Source organism: Anomaloglossus baeobatrachus, unplaced genomic scaffold (genome assembly GCF_048569485.1).
Source record: "Anomaloglossus baeobatrachus isolate aAnoBae1 unplaced genomic scaffold, aAnoBae1.hap1 Scaffold_639, whole genome shotgun sequence".
Classification (NCBI taxonomy): domain Eukaryota; kingdom Metazoa; phylum Chordata; class Amphibia; order Anura; family Aromobatidae; genus Anomaloglossus; species Anomaloglossus baeobatrachus.
The window spans coordinates 107,754-128,169 of NW_027445007.1; the positions used below are offsets into that span (position 1 = coordinate 107,754).

The following is a 20,416-nucleotide window of genomic DNA, read 5'->3' on the forward strand; positions in this document are numbered from 1 at the left end:
CCACTCTAAACTGAATGTGCCTGCCCTCGTCAGATCGCAGCCGCTACGCAGTTTGAGGCCGGGCAAGTACCGGCATGGGAGACTGGCTGGGAATCCCTGGTTCCGTTGACATTTTTGACAATTTCTTTTTTTGGAGAGAGGGGGGGGGAGTTAGAGTGGCCCTACCCACAATAAAAAAAAGCAAAAAAAAACAAAAAGCTTTTACTTCAGCCTTGCTCTCGAAAAGGCCAACAGGTGCAATAGCTACCCGTCAACGGCCACTCTAAACTGAATGTGCCTGCCCTCGTCAGATCGCAGCCGCTACGTAGTTTGAGGCCGGGCAAGTACCGGCATGGGAGACTGGCTGGGAATCCCTGGTTCCGTTGACATTTTTGACAATTTCTTTTTTTGGAGAGAGGGGGGGGAGTTAGAGTGGCCCTACCCACAATAAAAAAAAGCAAAAAAAACCAAAAAGCTTTTACTTCAGCCTTGCTCTCGAAAAGGCCAACAGGTGCAATAGCTACCCGTCAACGGCCACTCTAAACTGAATGTGCCTGCCCTCGTCAGATCGCAGCCGCTACGCAGTTTGAGGCCGGGCAAGTACCGGCATGGGAGACTGGCTGGGAATCCCTGGTTCCGTTGACATTTTTGACAATTTCTTTTTTTGGAGAGAGGGGGGGGAGTTAGAATGGCCCTACCCACAATAAAAAAAAGCAAAAAAAAACAAAAAGCTTTTACTTCAGCCTTGCTCTCGAAAAGGCCAACAGGTGCAATAGCTACCCGTCAACGGCCACTCTAAACTGAATGTGCCTGCCCTCGTCAGATCGCAGCCGCTACGCAGTTTGAGGCCGGGCAAGTACCCGCATGGGAGACTGGCTGGGAATCCCTGGTTCCGTTGACATTTTTGACAATTTCTTTTTTTGGAGAGAGGGGGGGAGTTAGAGTGGCCCTACCCACAATAAAAAAAAGCAAAAAAAAACAAAAAGCTTTTACTTCAGCCTTGCTCTCGAAAAGGCCAACAGGTGCAATAGCTACCCGTCAACGGCCACTCTAAACTGAATGTGCCTTCCCTCGTCAGATCGCAGCCGCTACGCAGTTTGAGGCCGGGCAAGTATCGGCATGGGAGACTGGCTTTGAATCCCTGGTTCCGTTGACATTTTTGACAATTTCTTTTTTTTGAGAGAGGGGGGGGAGTTAGAGTGGCCCTACCCACAATAAAAAAAAGCAAAAAAAAACAAAAAGCTTTTACTTCAGCCTTGCTCTCGAAAAGGCCAGCAGGTGCAATAGCTACCCGTCAACGGCCACTCTAAACTGAATGTGCTTGCCCTCGTCAGATCGCAGCCGCTACGCAGTTTGAGGCCGGGCAAGTACCGGCATGGGAGACTGGCTGGGAATCCCTGGTTCCATTGACATTTTTGACAATTTCTTTTTTTGGAGAGAGGGGGGGGAGTTAGAGTGGCCCTACCCAGAATAAAAAAAAGCAAAAAAAACCAAAAAGCTTTTACTTCAGCCTTGCTCTCAAAAAGGCCAACAGGTGCAATAGCTACCCGTCAACGGCCACTCTAAACTGAATGTGCCTGCCCTCGTCAGATCGCAGCCGCTACGCAGTTTGAGGCCGGGCAAGTACCGGCATGGGAGACTGGCTGGGAATCCCTGGTTCCGTTGACATTTTTGACAATTTCTTTTTTTGGAGAGAGGGGGGGGGAGTTAGAGTGGCCCTACCCACAATAAAAAAAAGCAAAAAAAACCAAAAAGCTTTTACTTCAGCCTTGCTCTCGAAAAGGCCAACAGGTGCAATAGCCACCCGTCAACGGCCACTCTAAACTGAATGTGCCTTCCCTCGTCAGATCGCAGCCGCTACGCAGTTTGAGGCCGGGCAAGTACCGGCATGGGAGACTGGCTGGGAATCCCTGGTTCCGTTGACATTTTCGACAATTTCTTTTTTTGGAGAGAGGGGGGGGAGTTAGAGTGGCCCTACCCACAATAAAAAAAAGCAAAAAAAAACAAAGAGCTTTTACTTCAGCCTTGCTCTCGAAAAGGTCAACAGGTGCAATAGCTACCCGTCAACGGCCACTCTAAACTGAATGTGCCTGCCCTCGTCAGATCGCAGCCGCTACGCAGTTTGAGGCCGGGCAAGTACCGGCATGGGAGACTGGCTGGGAATCCCTGGTTCCGTTGACATTTTTGACAATTTCTTTTTTTGGAGAGAGGGGGGGGAGTTAGAGTGGCCCTACCCACAATAAAAAAAAGCAAAAAAAAACAAAAAGCTTTTACTTCAGCCTTGCTCTCGAAAAGGTCAACAGGTGCAATAGCTACCCGTCAACGGCCACTCTAAACTGAATGTACCTGCCCTCGTCAGATCGCAGCCGCTACGCAGTTTGAGGCCGGGCAAGTACCGGCATGGGAGACTGGCTGGGAATCCCTGGTTCCGTTGACATTTTTGACAATTTTTTTTTTTGGAGAGAGGGGGGGAGTTAGAGTGGCCCTACCCACAATAAAAAAAAGCAAAAAAAACCAAAAAGCTTTTACTTCAGCCTTGCTCTCAAAAAGGCCAACAGGTGCAATAGCTACCCGTCAACGGCCACTCTAAACTGAATGTGCCTTCCCTCGTCAGATCGCAGCCGCTACGTAGTTTGAGGCCGGGCAAGTACCGGCATGGGAGACTGGCTGGGAATCCCTGGTTCCGTTGACATTTTTGACAATTTCTTTTTTTGGAGAGAGGGGGGGGAGTTAGAGTGGCCCTACCCACAATAAAAAAAAGCAAAAAAAAACAAAAAGCTTTTACTTCAGCCTTGCTCTCGAAAAGGCCAACAGGTGCAATAGCTACCCGTCAACGGCCACTCTAAACTGAATGTGCCTGCCCTCGTCAGATCGCAGCCGCTACGCAGTTTGAGGCCGGGCAAGTACCGGCATGGGAGACTGGCTGGGAATCCCTGGTTCCGTTGACATTTTTGACAATTTCTTTTTTTGGAGAGAGGGGGGGAGTTAGAGTGGCCCTACCCACAATAAAAAAAAGCAAAAAAAAACAAAAAGCTTTTACTTCAGCCTTGCTCTCGAAAAGGCCAACAGGTGCAATAGCTACCCGTCAGCGGCCACTCTAAACTGAATGTACCTGCCCTCGTCAGATCGCAGCCGCTACGCAGTTTGAGGCCGGGCAAGTACCCGCATGGGAGACTGGCTGGGAATCCCTGGTTCCATTGACATTTTTGACAATTTCTTTTTTTGGAGAGAGGGGGGGAGTTAGAGTGGCCCTACCCACAATAAAAAAAAGCAAAAAAAAACAAAAAGCTTTTACTTCAGCCTTGCTCTCGAAAAGGCCAACAGGTGCAATAGCTACCCGTCAACGGCCACTCTAAACTGAATGTGCCTGCCCTCGTCAGATCGCAGCCGCTACGCAGTTTGAGGCCGGGCAAGTACTGGCATGGGAGACTGGCTTTGAATCCCTGGTTCCGTTGACATTTTTGACAATTTCTTTTTTTTGAGAGAGGGGGGGGAGTTAGAGTGGCCCTACCCACAATAAAAAAAAGCAAAAAAAAACAAAAAGCTTTTACTTCAGCCTTGCTCTCGAAAAGGCCAACAGGTGCAATAGCTACCCGTCAACGGCCACTCTAAACTGAATGTGCCTGCCCTCGTCAGATCGCAGCCGCTACGCAGTTTGAGGCCGGGCAAGTACCGGCATGGGAGACTGGCTGGGAATCCCTGGTTCCGTTGACATTTTTGACAATTTCTTTTTTTGGAGAGAGGGGGGGGAGTTAGAGTGGCCCTACCCACAATAAAAAAAAGCAAAAAAAAACAAAAAGCTTTTACTTCAGCCTTGCTCTCGAAAAGGCCAACAGGTGCAATAGCTACCCGTCAACGGCCACTCTAAACTGGATGTACCTGCCCTCGTCAGATCGCAGCCGCTACGCAGTTTGAGGCCGGGCAAGTACCGGCATGGGAGACTGGCTGGGAATCCCTGGTTCCGTTGACATTTTTGACAATTTCTTTTTTTGGAGAGAGGGGGGGGAGTTAGAGTGGCCCTACCCAGAATAAAAAAAAGCAAAAAAAAACAAAAAGCTTTTACTTCAGCCTTGCTCTCGAAAAGGCCAACAGGTGCAATAGCTACCCGTCAACGGCCACTCTAAACTGAATGTGCCTGCCCTCGTCAGATCGCAGCCGCTACGCAGTTTGAGGCCGGGCAAGTACTGGCATGGGAGACTGGCTGGGAATCCCTGGTTCCGTTGACATTTTTGACAATTTCTTTTTTTGGAGAGAGGGGGGGGAGTTAGAGTGGCCCTACCCACAATAAAAAAAGCAAAAAAAAACCAAAAAGCTTTTACTTCAGCCTTGCTCTCGAAAAGGCCAACAGGTGCAATAGCCACCCGTCAACGGCCACTCTAAACTGAATGTGCCTGCCCTCGTCAGATCGCAGCCGCTACGCAGTTTGAGGCCGGGCAAGTACCGGCATGGGAGACTGGCTGGGAATCCCTGGTTCCGTTGACATTTTTGACAATTTCTTTTTTTGGAGAGAGGGGGGGGAGTTAGAGTGGCCCTACCCACAATAAAAAAAAGCAAAAAAAAACAAAAAGCTTTTACTTCAGCCTTGCTCTCGAAAAGGCCAACAGGTGCAATAGCTACCCGTCAACGGCCACTCTAAACTGAATGTGCCTGCCCTCGTCAGATCGCAGCCGCTACGCAGTTTGAGGCCGGGGAAGTACCGGCATGGGAGACTGGCTGGGAATCCCTGGTTCCGTTGACATTTTTGACAATTTCTTTTTTTGGAGAGAGGGGGGGGAGTTAGAGTGGCCCTACCCACAATAAAAAAAAGCAAAAAAAACAAAAAGCTTTTACTTCAGCCTTGCTCTCGAAAAGGCCAACAGGTGCAATAGCTACCCGTCAACGGCCACTCTAAACTGAATGTGCCTGCCCTCGTCAGATCGCAGCCGCTACGCAGTTTGAGGCCGGGCAAGTACCGGCATGGGAGACTGGCTGGGAATCCCTGGTTCCGTTGACATTTTTGACAATTTCTTTTTTTGGAGAGAGGGGGGGGAGTTAGAGTGGCCCTACCCACAATAAAAAAAAGCAAAAAAAAACAAAAAGCTTTTACTTCAGCCTTGCTCTCGAAAAGGCCAACAGGTGCAATAGCTACCCGTCAACGGCCACTCTAAACTGAATGTGCCTGCCCTCGTCAGATCGCAGCCGCTACGCAGTTTGAGGCCGGGCAAGTACCGGCATGGGAGACTGGCTGGGAATCCCTGGTTCCGTTGACATTTTTGACAATTTCTTTTTTTGGAGAGAGGGGGGGGAGTTAGAGCGGCCCTACCCACAATAAAAAAAAGCAAAAAAAAACAAAAAGCTTTTACTTCAGCCTTGCTCTCGAAAAGGCCAACAGGTGCAATAGCTACCCGTCAACGGCCACTCTAAACTGAATGTGCCTGCCCTCGTCAGATCGCAGCCGCTACGCAGTTTGAGGCCGGGCAAGTACCGGCATGGGAGACTGGCTGGGAATCCCTGGTTCCGTTGACATTTTTGACAATTTCTTTTTTTGGAGAGAGGGGGGGAGTTAGAGTGGCCCTACCCACAATAAAAAAAAGCAAAAAAAAACAAAAAGCTTTTACTTCAGCCTTGCTCTCGAAAAGGTCAACAGGTGCAATAGCTACCCGTCAACGGCCACTCTAAACTGAATGTGCCTGCCCTCGTCAGATCGCAGCCGCTACGCAGTTTGAGGCCGGGCAAGTACCGGCATGGGAGACTGGCTGGGAATCCCTGGTTCCGTTGACATTTTTGACAATTTTTTTTTTTGGAGAGAGGGGGGGAGTTAGAGTGGCCCTACCCACAATAAAAAAAAGCAAAAAAAAACAAAAAGCTTTTACTTCAGCCTTGCTCTCAAAAAGGCCAACAGGTGCAATAGCTACCCGTCAACGGCCACTCTAAACTGAATGTGCCTGCCCTCGTCAGATCGCAGCCGCTACGTAGTTTGAGGCCGGGCAAGTACCGGCATGGGAGACTGGCTGGGAATCCCTGGTTCCGTTGACATTTTTGACAATTTCTTTTTTTGGAGAGAGGGGGGGGAGTTAGAGTGGCCCTACCCACAATAAAAAAAAGCAAAAAAAAACAAAAAGCTTTTTCTTCAGCCTTGCTCTCGAAAAGGCCAACAGGTGCAATAGCTACCCGTCAACGGCCACTCTAAACTGAATGTGCCTTCCCTCGTCAGATCGCAGCCGCTACGCAGTTTGAGGCCGGGCAAGTACCGGCATGGGAGACTGGCTGGGAATCCCTGGTTCCGTTGACATTTTGACAATTTCTTTTTTTGGAGAGAGGGGGGGGAGTTAGAGTGGCCCTACCCACAATAAAAAAAAGCAAAAAAAAACAAAAAGCTTTTACTTCAGCCTTGCTCTCGAAAAGGCCAACAGGTGCAATAGCTACCCGTCAACGGCCACTCTAAACTGAATGTGCCTGCCCTCGTCAGATCGCAGCCGCTACGCAGTTTGAGGCCGGGCAAGTACCCGCATGGGAGACTGGCTGGGAATCCCTGGTTCCGTTGACATTTTTGACAATTTCTTTTTTTGGAGAGAGGGGGGGAGTTAGAGTGGCCCTACCCACAATAAAAAAAGCAAAAAAAAACAAAAAGCTTTTACTTCAGCCTTGCTCTCGAAAAGGCCAACAGGTGCAATAGCTACCCGTCAACGGCCACTCTAAACTGAATGTGCCTGCCCTCGTCAGATCGCAGCCGCTACGCAGTTTGAGGCCGGGCAAGTACCGGCATGGGAGACTGGCTTTGAATCCCTGGTTCCGTTGACATTTTTGACAATTTCTTTTTTTTGAGAGAGGGGGGGGAGTTAGAGTGGCCCTACCCACAATAAAAAAAAGCAAAAAAAAACAAAAAGCTTTTACTTCAGCCTTGCTCTCGAAAAGGCCAACAGGTGCAATAGCTACCCGTCAACGGCCACTCTAAACTGAATGTGCCTGCCCTCGTCAGATCGCAGCCGCTACGCAGTTTGAGGCCGGGCAAGTACCGGCATGGGAGACTGGCTGGGAATCCCTGGTTCCGTTGACATTTTTGACAATTTCTTTTTTTGGAGAGAGGGGGGGGAGTTAGAGTGGCCCTACCCACAATAAAAAAAAGCAAAAAAAAACAAAAAGCTTTTACTTCAGCCTTGCTCTCGAAAAGGCCAACAGGTGCAATAGCTACCCGTCAACGGCCACTCTAAACTGAATGTGCCTGCCCTCGTCAGATCGCAGCCGCTACGCAGTTTGAGGCCGGGCAAGTACCGGCATGGGAGACTGGCTGGGAATCCCTGGTTCCGTTGACATTTTTGACAATTTCTTTTTTTGGAGAGAGGGGGGGAGTTAGAGTGGCCCTACCCACAATAAAAAAAGCAAAAAAAAACAAAAAGCTTTTACTTCAGCCTTGCTCTCGAAAAGGCCAACAGGTGCAATAGCTACCCGTCAATGGCCACTCTAAACTGAATGTGCTTGCCCTCGTCAGATCGCAGCCGCTACGCAGTTTGAGGCCGGGCAAGTACCGGCATGGGAGACTGGCTGGGAATCCCTGGTTCCATTGACATTTTTGACAATTTCTTTTTTTGGAGAGAGGGGGGGGAGTTAGAGTGGCCCTACCCAGAATAAAAAAAAGCAAAAAAAACCAAAAAGCTTTTACTTCAGCCTTGCTCTCGAAAAGGCCAACAGGTGCAATAGCTACCCGTCAATGGCCACTCTAAACTGAATGTGCCTGCCCTCGTCAGATCGCAGCCGCTACGCAGTTTGAGGCCGGGCAAGTACCGGCATGGGAGACTGGCTGGGAATCCCTGGTTCCGTTGACATTTTTGACAATTTCTTTTTTTGGAGAGAGGGGGGGGAGTTAAAGTGGCCCTACCCACAATAAAAAAAAGCAAAAAAAAACAAAAAACTTTTACTTCAGCCTTGCTCTCGAAAAGGCCAACAGGTGCAATAGCCACCCGTCAACGGCCACTCTAAACTGAATGTGCCTGCCCTCGTCAGATCGCAGCCGCTACGCAGTTTGAGGCCGGGCAAGTACCGGCATGGGAGACTGGCTGGGAATCCCTGGTTCCGTTGACATTTTTGACAATTTCTTTTTTTGGAGAGAGGGGGGGGAGTTAGAGTGGCCCTACCCACAATAAAAAAAAGCAAAAAAAAACAAAAAGCTTTTACTTCAGCCTTGCTCTCGAAAAGGCCAACAGGTGCAATAGCTACCCGTCAACGGCCACTCTAAACTGAATGTGCCTGCCCTCGTCAGATCGCAGCCGCTACGCAGTTTGAGGCCGGGCAAGTACCGGCATGGGAGACTGGCTGGGAATCCCTGGTTCCGTTGACATTTTTGACAATTTCTTTTTTTGGAGAGAGGGGGGGGAGTTAGAGTGGCCCTACCCACAATAAAAAAAAGCAAAAAAAAACAAAAAGCTTTTACTTCAGCCTTGCTCTCGAAAAGGCCAACAGGTGCAATAGCTACCCGTCAACGGCCACTCTAAACTGAATGTGCCTGCCCTCGTCAGATCGCAGCCGCTACGCAGTTTGAGGCCGGGCAAGTACCGGCATGGGAGACTGGCTGGGAATCCCTGGTTCCGTTGACATTTTTGACAATTTCTTTTTTTGGAGAGAGGGGGGGGGAGTTAGAGTGGCCCTACCCACAATAAAAAAAAGCAAAAAAAAACAAAAAGCTTTTACTTCAGCCTTGCTCTCGAAAAGGCCAACAGGTGCAATAGCTACCCATCAACGGCCACTCTAAACTGAATGTGCCTGCCCTCGTCAGATCGCAGCCGCTACGCAGTTTGTGGCCGGGCAAGTACCGGCATGGGAGACTGGCTGGGAATCCCTGGTTCCGTTGACATTTTTGACAATTTCTTTTTTTGGAGAGAGGGGGGGGAGTTAGAGTGGCCCTACCCACAATAAAAAAAAGCAAAAAAAAACCAAAAAGCTTTTACTTCAGCCTTGCTCTCGAAAAGGCCAACAGGTGCAATAGCTACCCGTAAACGGCTACTCTAAACTGAATGTGCCTGCCCTCGTCAGATCGCAGCCGCTACGCAGTTTGAGGCCGGGCAAGTACCGGCATGGGAGACTGGCTGGGAATCCCTGGTTCCGTTGACATTTTTGACAATTTCTTTTTTTGGAGAGAGGGGGGGAGTTAGAGTGGCCCTACCCACAATAAAAAAAAGCAAAAAAAAACAAAAAGCTTTTACTTCAGCCTTGCTCTCGAAAAGGCCAACAGGTGCAATAGCTACCCGTCAACAGCCACTCTAAACTGAATGTGCCTGCCCTCGTCAGATCGCAGCCGCTACGCAGTTTGAGGCCGGGCAAGTACCGGCATGGGAGACTGGCTGGGAATCCCTGGTTCCGTTGACATTTTTGACAATTTCTTTTTTTGGAGAGAGGGGGGGGAGTTAGAGTGGCCCTACCCACAATAAAAAAAAGCAAAAAAAAACAAAAAGCTTTTACTTCAGCCTTGCTCTCGAAAAGGCCAACAGGTGCAATAGCTACCCGTCAACGGCCACTCTAAACTGAATGTGCCTGCCCTCGTCAGATCGCAGCCGCTACGCAGTTTGAGGCCGGGCAAGTACCGGCATGGGAGACTGGCTGGGAATCCCTGGTTCCATTGACATTTTTGACAATTTCTTTTTTTGGAGAGAGGTGGGGGAGTTAGAGTGGCCCTACCCACAATAAAAAAAAGCAAAAAAAAAACAAAAAGCTTTTACTTCAGCCTTGCTCTCGAAAAGGCCAACAGGTGCAATAGCTACCCGTCAACGGCCACTCTAAACTGAATGTGCCTGCCCTCGTCAGATCGCAGCCGCTACGCAGTTTGAGGCCGGGCAAGTACCGGCATGGGAGACTGGCTGGGAATCCCTGGTTCCGTTGACATTTTTGACAATTTCTTTTTTTGGAGAGAGGGGGGGGGGAGTTAGAGTGGCCCTACCCACAATAAAAAAAAGCAAAAAAAAACAAAAAGCTTTTACTTCAGCCTTGCTCTCGAAAAGGCCAACAGGTGCAATAGCTACCCGTCAATGGCCACTCTAAACTGAATGTGCCTGCCCTCGTCAGATCGCAGCCGCTACGCAGTTTGAGGCCGGGCAAGTACCGGCATGGGAGACTGGCTGGGAATCCCTGGTTCCGTTGACATTTTTGACAATTTCTTTTTTTGGAGAGAGGGGGGGGAGTTAGAGTGGCCCTACCCACAATAAAAAAAAGCAAAAAAAAAACAAAAAGCTTTTACTTCAGCCTTGCTCTCGAAAAGGCCAACAGGTGCAATAAGTACCCGTCAACTGCCACTCTAAACTGAATGTGCCTGCCCTCGTCAGATCGCAGCCGCTACGCAGATTGAGGCCGGGCAAGTACCGGCATGGGAGACTGGCTGGGAATCCCTGGTTCCGTTGACATTTTTGACAATTTCTTTTTTTGGAGAGAGGGGGGGGAGTTAGAGTGGCCCTACCCACAATAAAAAAAAGCAAAAAAAAAACAAAAAGCTTTTACTTCAGCCTTGCTCTCGAAAAGGCCAACAGGTGCAATAGCTACCCGTCAACGGCCACTCTAAACTGAATGTGCCTGCCCTCGTCAGATCGCAGCCGCTACGCAGTTTGAGGCCGGGCAAGTACCGGCATGGGAGACTGGCTGGGAATCCCTGGTTCCGTTGACATTTTTGACAATTTCTTTTTTTGGAGAGAGGGGGGGAGTTAGAGTGGCCCTACCCACAATAAAAAAAAGCAAAAAAAAACAAAAAGCTTTTACTTCAGCCTTGCTCTCGAAAAGGCCAACAGGTGCAATAGCTACCCGTCAACGGCCACTCTAAACTGAATGTGCCTGCCCTCGTCAGATCGCAGCCGCTACGCAGTTTGAGGCCGGGCAAGTACCGGCATGGGAGACTGGCTGGGAATCCCTGGTTCCGTTGACATTTTTGACAATTTATTTTTTTGGAGAGAGGGGGGGGAGTTAGAGTGGCCCTACCCACAATAAAAAAAAGCAAAAAAAAACAAAAAGCTTTTACTTCAGCCTTGCTCTCGAAAAGGCCAACAGGTGCAATAGCTACCCGTCAACGGCCACTCTAAACTGAATGTACCTGCCCTCGTCAGATCGCAGCCGCTACGCAGTTTGAGGCCGGGCAAGTACCGGCATGGGAGACTGGCTGGGAATCCCTGGTTCCGTTGACATTTTTGACAATTTCTTTTTTTGGAGAGAGGGGGGGGAGTTAGAGTGGCCCTACCCACAATAAAAAAAAGCAAAAAAAAACAAAAAGCTTTTACTTCAGCCTTGCTCTCGAAAAGGCCAACAGGTGCAATAGCTACCCGTCAACGGCCACTCTAAACTGAATGTGCCTGCCCTCGTCAGATCGCAGCCGCTACGCAGTTTGAGGCCGGGCAAGTACCGGCATGGGAGACTGGCTGGGAATCCCTGGTTCCGTTGACATTTTTGACAATTTCTTTTTTTGGAGAGAGGGGGGGGGAGTTAGAGTGGCCCTACCCACAATAAAAAAAAGCAAAAAAACCCAAAAAGCTTTTACTTCAGCCTTGCTCTCAAAAAGGCCAACAGGTGAAATAGCTACCCGTCAACGGCCACTCTAAACTGAATGTGCCTGCCCTCGTCAGATCGCAGCCGCTACGCAGTTTGAGGCCGGGCAAGTACCGGCATGGGAGACTGGCTGGGAATCCCTGGTTCCGTTGACATTTTTGACAATTTATTTTTTTGGAGAGAGGGGGGGGAGTTAGAGTGGCCCTACCCACAATAAAAAAAAGCAAAAAAAAACAAAAAGCTTTTACTTCAGCCTTGCTCTCGAAAAGGCCAACAGGTGCAATAGCTACCCGTCAACGGCCACTCTAAACTGAATGTGCCTGCCCTCGTCAGATCGCAGCCGCTACGCAGTTTGAGGCCGGGCAAGTACCGGCATGGGAGACTGGCTGGGAATCCCTGGTTCCGTTGACATTTTTGACAATTTCTTTTTTTGGAGAGAGGGGGGGGAGTTAGAGTGGCCCTACCCACAATAAAAAAAAGCAAAAAAAAACAAAAAGCTTTTACTTCAGCCTTGCTCTCGAAAAGGCCAACAGGTGCAATAGCTACCCGTCAACGGCCACTCTAAACTGAATGTGCCTGCCCTCGTCAGATCGCAGCCGCTACGCAGTTTGAGGCCGGGCAAGTACCGGCATGGGAGACTGGCTGGGAATCCCTGGTTCCGTTGACATTTTTGACAATTTCTTTTTTTGGAGAGAGGGGGGGGAGTTAGAGTGGCCCTACCCACAATAAAAAAAAGCAAAAAAAAACAAAAAGCTTTTACTTCAGCCTTGCTCTCGAAAAGGCCAACAGGTGCAATAGCTACCCGTCAACGGCCACTCTAAACTGAATGTGCCTGCCCTCGTCAGATCGCAGCCGCTACGCAGTTTGAGGCCGGGCAAGTACCGGCATGGGAGACTGGCTGGGAATCCCTGGTTCCGTTGACATTTTTGACAATTTCTTTTTTTGGAGAGAGGGGGGGGAGTTAGAGTGGCCCTACCCACAATAAAAAAAAGCAAAAAAAAACAAAAAGCTTTTACTTCAGCCTTGCTCTCGAAAAGGCCAACAGGTGCAATAGCTACCCGTCAACGGCCACTCTAAACTCAATGTGCCTGCCCTCGTCAGATCGCAGCCGCTACGCAGTTTGAGGCCGGGCAAGTACCGGCATGGGAGACTGGCTGGGAATCCCTGGTTCCGTTGACATTTTTGACAATTTCTTTTTTTGGAGGGAGGGGGGGGAGTTAGAGTGGCCCTACCCACAATAAAAAAAAGCAAAAAAAAACAAAAAGCTTTTACTTCAGCCTTGCTCTCGAAAAGGCCAACAGGTGCAATAGCTACCCGTCAACGGCCACTCTAAACTGAATGTGCCTGCCCTCGTCAGATCGCAGCCGCTACGCAGTTTGAGGCCGGGCAAGTACCGGCATGGGAGACTGGCTGGGAATCCCTGGTTCCGTTGAAATTTTTGACAAGTTTTTTTTTTGGAGAGAGGGGGGGGAGTTAGAGTGGCCCTACCCACAATAAAAAAAAGCAAAAAAAAACAAAAAGCTTTTACTTCAGCCTTGCTCTCGAAAAGGCCAACAGGTGCAATAGCTACCCGTCAACGGCCACTCTAAACTGAATGTGCCTGCCCTCGTCAGATCGCAGCCGCTACGCAGTTTGAGGCCGGGCAAGTACCGGCATGGGAGACTGGCTGGGAATCCCTGGTTCCGTTGACATTTTTGACAATTTCTTTTTTTGGAGAGAGGGGGGGGAGTTAGAGTGGCCCTACCCACAATAAAAAAAAGCAAAAAAAACCAAAAAGCTTTTACTTCAGCCTTGCTCTCGAAAAGGCCAACAGGTGCAATAGCTACCCGTCAACGGCCACTCTAAACTGAATGGGCCTGCCCTCGTCAGATCGCAGCCGCTACGCAGTTTGAGGCCGGGCAAGTACCGGCATGGGAGACTGGCTGGGAATCCCTGGTTCCGTTGACATTTTTGACAATTTCTTTTTTTGGAGAGAGGGGGGGGAGTTAGAGTGGCCCTACCCACAATAAAAAAAAGCAAAAAAAAACAAAAAGCTTTTACTTCAGCCTTGCTCTCGAAAAGGCCAACAGGTGCAATAGCTACCTGTCAATGGCCACTCTAAACTGAATGTGCCTGCCCTCGTCAGATCGCAGCCGCTACGCAGTTTGAGGCCGGGCAAGTACCGGCATGGGAGACTGGCTGGGAATCCCTGGTTCCGTTGACATTTTTGACAATTTCTTTTTTTGGAGGGAGGGGGGGGAGTTAGAGTGGCCCTACCCACAATAAAAAAAAGCAAAAAAAACCAAAAAGCTTTTACTTCAGCCTTGCTCTCGAAAAGGCCAACAGGTGCAATAGCTACCCGTCAACGGCCACTCTAAACTGAATGTGCCTGCCCTCGTCAGATCACAGCCGCTACGCAGTTTGAGGCCGGGCAAGTACCGGCATGGGAGACTGGCTGGGAATCCCTGGTTCCGTTGACATTTTTGACAATTTCTTTTTTTGGAGAGAGGGGGGGGAGTTAGAGTGGCCCTACCCACAATAAAAAAAAGCAAAAAAAAACAAAAAGCTTTTACTTCAGCCTTGCTCTCGAAAAGGCCAACAGGTGCAATAGATACCCATCAACGGCCACTCTAAACTGAATGTGCCTGCCCTCGTCAGATCGCAGCCGCTACGCAGTTTGAGGCCGGGCAAGTACCGGCATGGGAGACTGGCTGGGAATCCCTGGTTCCGTTGACATTTTTGACAATTTCTTTTTTTGGAGAGAGGGGGGGGAGTTAGAGTGGCCCTACCCACAATAAAAAAAAGCAAAAAAAACCAAAAAGCTTTTACTTCAGCCTTGCTCTCGAAAAGGCCAACAGGTGCAATAGCTACCCGTCAACGGCCACTCTAAACTGAATGTGGCTGCCCTCGTCAGATCGCAGCCGCTACGCAGTTTGAGGCCGGGCAAGTACCGGCATGGGAGACTGGCTGGGAATCCCTGGTTCCGTTGACATTTTTGACAATTTCTTTTTTTGGAGAGAGGGGGGGGAGTTAGAGTGGCCCTACCCACAATAAAAAAAAGCAAAAAAAAACAAAAAGCTTTTACTTCAGCCTTGCTCTCGAAAAGGCCAACAGGTGCAATAGCTACCCGTCAACGGCCACTCTAAACTGAATGTGCCTGCCCTCGTCAGATCGCAGCCGCTACGCAGTTTGAGGCCGGGCAAGTACCGGCATGGGAGACTGGCTGGGAATCCCTGGTTCCGTTGACATTTTTGACAATTTCTTTTTTTGGAGAGAGGGGGGGGGAGTTAGAGTGGCCCTACCCACAATAAAAAAAAGCAAAAAAAAACAAAAAGCTTTTACTTCAGCCTTGCTCTCGAAAAGGCCAACAGGTGCAATAGCTACCCGTCAACGGCCACTCTAAACTGAATGTGCCTGCCCTCGTCAGATCGCAGCCGCTACGCAGTTTGAGGCCGGGCAAGTACCGGCATGGGAGACTGGCTGGGAATCCCTGGTTCCGTTGACATTTTTGACAATTTCTTTTTTTATAGAGAGGGGGGGGGAGTTAGAGTGGCCCTACCCACAATAAAAAAAAGCAAAAAAAACCAAAAAGCTTTTACTTCAGCCTTGCTCTCGAAAAGGCCAACAGGTGCAATAGCTACCCGTCAACGGCCACTCTAAACTGAATGTGCCTGCCCTCGTCAGATCGCAGCCGCTACGCAGTTTGAGGCCGGGCAAGTACCGGCATGGGAGACTGGCTGGGAATCCCTGGTTCCGTTGACATTTTTGACAATTTCTTTTTTTGGAGAGAGGGGGGGGAGTTAGAGTGGCCCTACCCACAATAACAAAAAGGAAAAAAAAACAAAAAGCTTTTACTTCAGCCTTGCTCTCGAAAAAGCCCAACAGGTGCAATAGCTACCCGTCAACGGCCACTCTAAACTGAATGTGCCTGCCCTCGTCAGATCGCAGCCGCTACGCAGTTTGAGGCCGGGCAAGTACCGGCATGGGAGACTGGCTGGGAATCCCTGGTTCCGTTGACATTTTTGACAATTTCTTTTTTTGGAGAGAGGGGGGGGAGTTAGAGTGGCCCTACCCACAATAAAAAAAAGCAAAAAAAAAAAAAAAAGCTTTTACTTCAGCCTTGCTCTCGAAAAGGCCAACAGGTGCAATAGCTACCCGTCAACGGCCACTCTAAACTGAATGTACCTGCCCTCGTCAGATCGCAGCCGCTACCCAGTTTGAGGCCGGGCAAGTACCGGCATGGGAGACTGGCTGGGAATCCCTGGTTCCGTTGACATTTTTGACAATTTCTTTTTTTGGAGAGAGGGGGGGGAGTTAGAGTGGCCCTACCCACAATAAAAAAAAGCAAAAAAAACCAAAAAGCTTTTACTTCAGCCTTGCTCTCGAAAAGGCCAACAGGTGCAATAGCTACCCGTCAACGGCCACTCTAAACTGAATGTGCCTGCCCTCGTCAGATCACAGCCGCTACGCAGTTTGAGGCCGGGCAAGTACCGGCATGGGAGACTGGCTGGGAATCCCTGGTTCCGTTGACATTTTTGACAATTTCTTTTTTTGGAGAGAGGGGGGGGAGTTAGAGTGGCCCTACCCACAATAAAAAAAAGCAAAAAAAAACAAAAAGCTTTTACTTCAGCCTTGCTCTCGAAAAGGCCAACAGGTGCAATAGCTACCCGTCAACGGCCACTCTAAACTGAATGTGCCTGCCCTCGTCAGATCGCAGCCGCTACGCAGTTTGAGGCCAGGCAAGTACCGGCATGGGAGACTGGCTGGGAATCCCTGGTTCCGTTGACATTTTTGACAATTTCTTTTTTTGGAGAGAGGGGGGGGGAGTTAGAGTGGCCCTACCCACAATAAAAAAAGCAAAAAAAAACAAAAAGCTTTTACTTCAGCCTTGCTCTCGAAAAGGCCAACAGGTGCAATAGCTACCCGTCAACGGCCACTCTAAACTGAATGTGCCTGCCCTCGTCAGATCGCAGCCGCTACGCAGTTTGAGGCCGGGCAAGTACCGGCATGGGAGACTGGCTGGGAATCCCTGGTTCCGTTGACATTTTTGACAATTTCTTTTTTTATAGAGAGGGGGGGGAGTTAGAGTGGCCCTACCCACAATAAAAAAAAGCAAAAAAAACCAAAAAGCTTTTACTTCAGCCTTGCTCTCGAAAAGGCCAACAGGTGCAATAGCTACCCGTCAACGGCCACTCTAAACTGAATGTGCCTGCCCTCGTCAGATCGCAGCCGCTACGCAGTTTGAGGCCGGGCAAGTACCGGCATGGGAGACTGGCTGGGAATCCCTGGTTCCGTTGACATTTTTGACAATTTCTTTTTTTGGAGAGAGGGGGGGGAGTTAGAGTGGCCCTACCCACAATAAAAAAAAGCAAAAAAAAACAAAAAGCTTTTACTTCAGCCTTGCTCTCGAAAAGGCCAACAGGTGCAATAGCTACCCGTCAACGGCCACTCTAAACTGAATGTGCCTGCCCTCGTCAGATCGCAGCCGCTACGCAGTTTGAGGCCGGGCAAGTACCGGCATGGGAGACTGGCTGGGAATTCCTGGTTCCGTTGACATTTTTGACAATTTCTTTTTTTGGAGAGAGGGGGGGAGTTAGAGTGGCCCTACCCACAATAAAAAAAAGCAAAAAAAAACAAAAAGCTTTTACTTCAGCCTTGCTCTCGAAAAGGCCAACAGGTGCAATAGCTACCTGTCAATGGCCACTCTAAACTGAATGTGCCTGCCCTCGTCAGATCGCAGCCGCTACGCAGTTTGAGGCCGGGCAAGTACCGGCATGGGAGACTGGCTGGGAATCCCTGGTTCTGTTGACATTTTTGACAATTTCTTTTTTTGGAGGGAGGGGGGGGAGTTAGAGTGGCCCTACCCACAATAAAAAAAAGCAAAAAAAAACAAAAAGCTTTTACTTCAGCCTTGCTCTCGAAAAGGCCAACAGGTGCAATAGCTACCCGTCAACGGCCACTCTAAACTGAATGTGCCTGCCCTCGTCAGATCGCAGCCGCTACGCAGTTTGAGGCCGGGCAAGTACCGGCATGGGAGACTGGCTGGGAATCCCTGGTTCCGTTGACATTTTTGACAATTTCTTTTTTTGGAGAGAGGGGGGGGAGTTAGAGTGGCCCTACCCACAATAAAAAAAAGCAAAAAAAAACAAAAAGCTTTTACTTCAGCCTTGCTCTCGAAAAGGCCAACAGGTGCAATAGCTACCCGTCAACGGCCACTCTAAACTGAATGTGCCTGCCCTCGTCAGATCGCAGCCGCTACGCAGTTTGAGGCCGGGCAAGTACCGGCATGGGAGACTGGCTGGGAATTCCTGGTTCCGTTGACATTTTTGACAATTTCTTTTTTTGGAGAGAGGGGGGGAGTTAGAGTGGCCCTACCCACAATAAAAAAAAGCAAAAAAAAACAAAAAGCTTTTACTTCAGCCTTGCTCTCGAAAAGGCCAACAGGTGCAATAGCTACCTGTCAATGGCCACTCTAAACTGAATGTGCCTGCCCTCGTCAGATCGCAGCCGCTACGCAGTTTGAGGCCGGGCAAGTACCGGCATGGGAGACTGGCTGGGAATCCCTGGTTCTGTTGACATTTTTGACAATTTCTTTTTTTGGAGGGAGGGGGGGGAGTTAGAGTGGCCCTACCCACAATAAAAAAAAGCAAAAAAAACCAAAAAGCTTTTACTTCAGCCTTGCTCTCGAAAAGGCCAACAGGTGCAATAGCTACCCGTCAACAGCCACTCTAAACTGAATGTGCCTGCCCTCGTCAGATCGCAGCCGCTACGCAGTTTGAGGCCGGGCAAGTACCGGCATGGGAGACTGGCTGGGAATCCCTGGTTCCGTTGACATTTTTGACAATTTCTTTTTTTGGAGAGAGGGGGGGGAGTTAGAGTGGCCCTACCCACAATAAAAAAAAGCAAAAAAAAACAAAAAGCTTTTACTTCAGCCTTGCTCTCGAAAAGGCCAACAGGTGCAATAGCTACCCGTCAACGGCCACTCTAAACTGAATGTGCCTGCCCTTGTCAGATCGCAGCCGCTACGCAGTTTGAGGCCGGGCAAGTACCGGCATGGGGTACCGGCATGGGAGACTGGCTGGGAATCCCTGGTTCCGTTGACATTTTTGACAATTTCTTTTTTTGGAGAGAGGGGGGGGAGTTAGAGTGGCCCTACCCACAATAAAAAAAAGCAAAAAAAACCAAAAAGCTTTTACTTCAGCCTTGCTCTCGAAAAGGCCAACAGGTGCAATAGCTACCCGTCAACGGCCACTCTAAACTGAATGTGCCTGCCCTCGTCAGATCGCAGCCGCTACGCAGTTTGAGGCCGGGCAAGTACCGGCATGGGAGACTGGCTGGGAATCCCTGGTTCCGTTGACATTTTTGACAATTTCTTTTTTTGGAGAGAGGGGGGGGAGTTAGAGTGGCCCTACCCACAATAAAAAAAAGCAAAAAAAAACAAAAAGCTTTTACTTCAGCCTTGCTCTCGAAAAGGCCAACAGGTGCAATAGCTACCCGTCAACAGCCACTCTAAACTGAATGTGCCTGCCCTCGTCAGATCGCAGCCGCTACACAGTTTGAGGCCGGGCAAGTACCGGCATGGGAGACTGGCTGGGAATCCCTGGTTCCGTTGACATTTTTGACAATTTCTTTTTTTGGAGAGAGGGGGGGGAGTTAGAGTGGCCCTACCCACAATAAAAAAAAGCAAAAAAAAACAAAAAGCTATTACTTCAGCCTTGCTCCCGAAAAGGCCAACAGGTGCAATAGCTACCCGTCAACGGCCACTCTAAACTGAATGTGCCTGCCCTCGTCAGATCGCAGCCGCTACGCAGTTTGAGGCCGGGCAAGTACCGGCATGGGAGACTGGCTGGGAATTCCTGGTTCCGTTGACATTTTTGACAATTTCTTTTTTTATAGAGAGGGGGGGGAGTTAGAGTGGCCCTACCCACAATAAAAAAAAGCAAAAAAAACCAAAAAGCTTTTACTTCAGCCTTGCTCTCGAAAAGGCCAACAGGTGCAATAGCTACCCGTCAACAGCCACTCTAAACTGAATGTGCCTGCCCTCGTCAGATCGCAGCCGCTACGCAGTATGAGGCCGGGCAAGTACCAGCATGGGAGACTGGCTGGGAATCCCTGGTTCCGTTGACATTTTTGACAATTTCTTTTTTTGGAGAGAGGGGGGGGAGTTAGAGTGGCCCTACCCACAATAACAAAAAGGAAAAAAAAACAAAAAGCTTTTACTTCAGCCTTGCTCTCGAAAAAGCCCAACAGGTGCAATAGCTACCCGTCAACGGCCACTCTAAACTGAATGTGCCTGCCCTCGTCAGATCGCAGCCGCTACGCAGTTTGAGGCCGGGCAAGTACCGGCATGGGAGACTGGCTGGGAATCCCTGGTTCCGTTGACATTTTTGACAATTTCTTTTTTTGGAGAGAGGGGGGGGAGATAGAGTGGCCCTACCCACAATAAAAAAAAGCAAAAAAAAACAAAAAGCTTTTACTTCAGCCTTGCTCTCGAAAATGCCAACAGGTGCAATAGCTACCCGTCAACGGCCACTCTAAACTGAATGTACCTGCCCTCGTCAGATCGCAGCCGCTACGCAGTTTGAGGCCGGGCAAGTACCGGCATGGGAGACTGGCTGGGAATCCCTGGTTCCGTTGACATTTTTGACAATTTCTTTTTTTGGAGAGAGGGGGGGGAGTTAGAGTGGCCCTACCCACAATAAAAAAAAGCAAAAAAAAACAAAAAGCTTTTACTTCAGCCTTGCTCTCGAAAAGGCCAACAGGTGCAATAGCTACCCGTCAACGGCCACTCTAAACTGAATGTGCCTGCCCTCGTCAGATCGCAGCCGCTACGCAGTTTGAGGCCGGGCAAGTACCGGCATGGGAGACTGGCTGGGAATCCCTGGTTCCGTTGACATTTTTGACAATTTCTTTTTTTGGAGAGAGGGGGGGAGTTAGAGTGGCCCTACCCACAATAAAAAAAAGC

General features: G+C 49.4%; 10 pseudogenes; all 10 read left to right on the forward strand.

The window, feature by feature from the left end:
* The first annotated feature begins 2,297 nt into the window (after positions 1-2,297).
* Positions 2,298-2,416, forward strand: LOC142286010 (5S ribosomal RNA; annotated as a pseudogene).
* A 1,414-nt stretch (positions 2,417-3,830) lies between these two features.
* On the forward strand, positions 3,831-3,949 carry LOC142286015 (5S ribosomal RNA; annotated as a pseudogene).
* A 137-nt stretch (positions 3,950-4,086) lies between these two features.
* On the forward strand, positions 4,087-4,205 carry LOC142286027 (5S ribosomal RNA; annotated as a pseudogene).
* A 393-nt stretch (positions 4,206-4,598) lies between these two features.
* On the forward strand, positions 4,599-4,717 carry LOC142286016 (5S ribosomal RNA; annotated as a pseudogene).
* Positions 4,718-10,995: 6,278 nt separating this feature from the next.
* LOC142286011 (5S ribosomal RNA) lies at positions 10,996-11,114 on the forward strand (annotated as a pseudogene).
* Positions 11,115-16,120: 5,006 nt separating this feature from the next.
* LOC142286036 (5S ribosomal RNA) lies at positions 16,121-16,239 on the forward strand (annotated as a pseudogene).
* Positions 16,240-16,888: 649 nt separating this feature from the next.
* LOC142286032 (5S ribosomal RNA) lies at positions 16,889-17,007 on the forward strand (annotated as a pseudogene).
* A 648-nt stretch (positions 17,008-17,655) lies between these two features.
* On the forward strand, positions 17,656-17,774 carry LOC142286033 (5S ribosomal RNA; annotated as a pseudogene).
* Positions 17,775-19,203: 1,429 nt separating this feature from the next.
* LOC142286034 (5S ribosomal RNA) lies at positions 19,204-19,322 on the forward strand (annotated as a pseudogene).
* A 650-nt stretch (positions 19,323-19,972) lies between these two features.
* Positions 19,973-20,091, forward strand: LOC142286012 (5S ribosomal RNA; annotated as a pseudogene).
* The last annotated feature ends 325 nt before the right edge of the window (positions 20,092-20,416 follow it).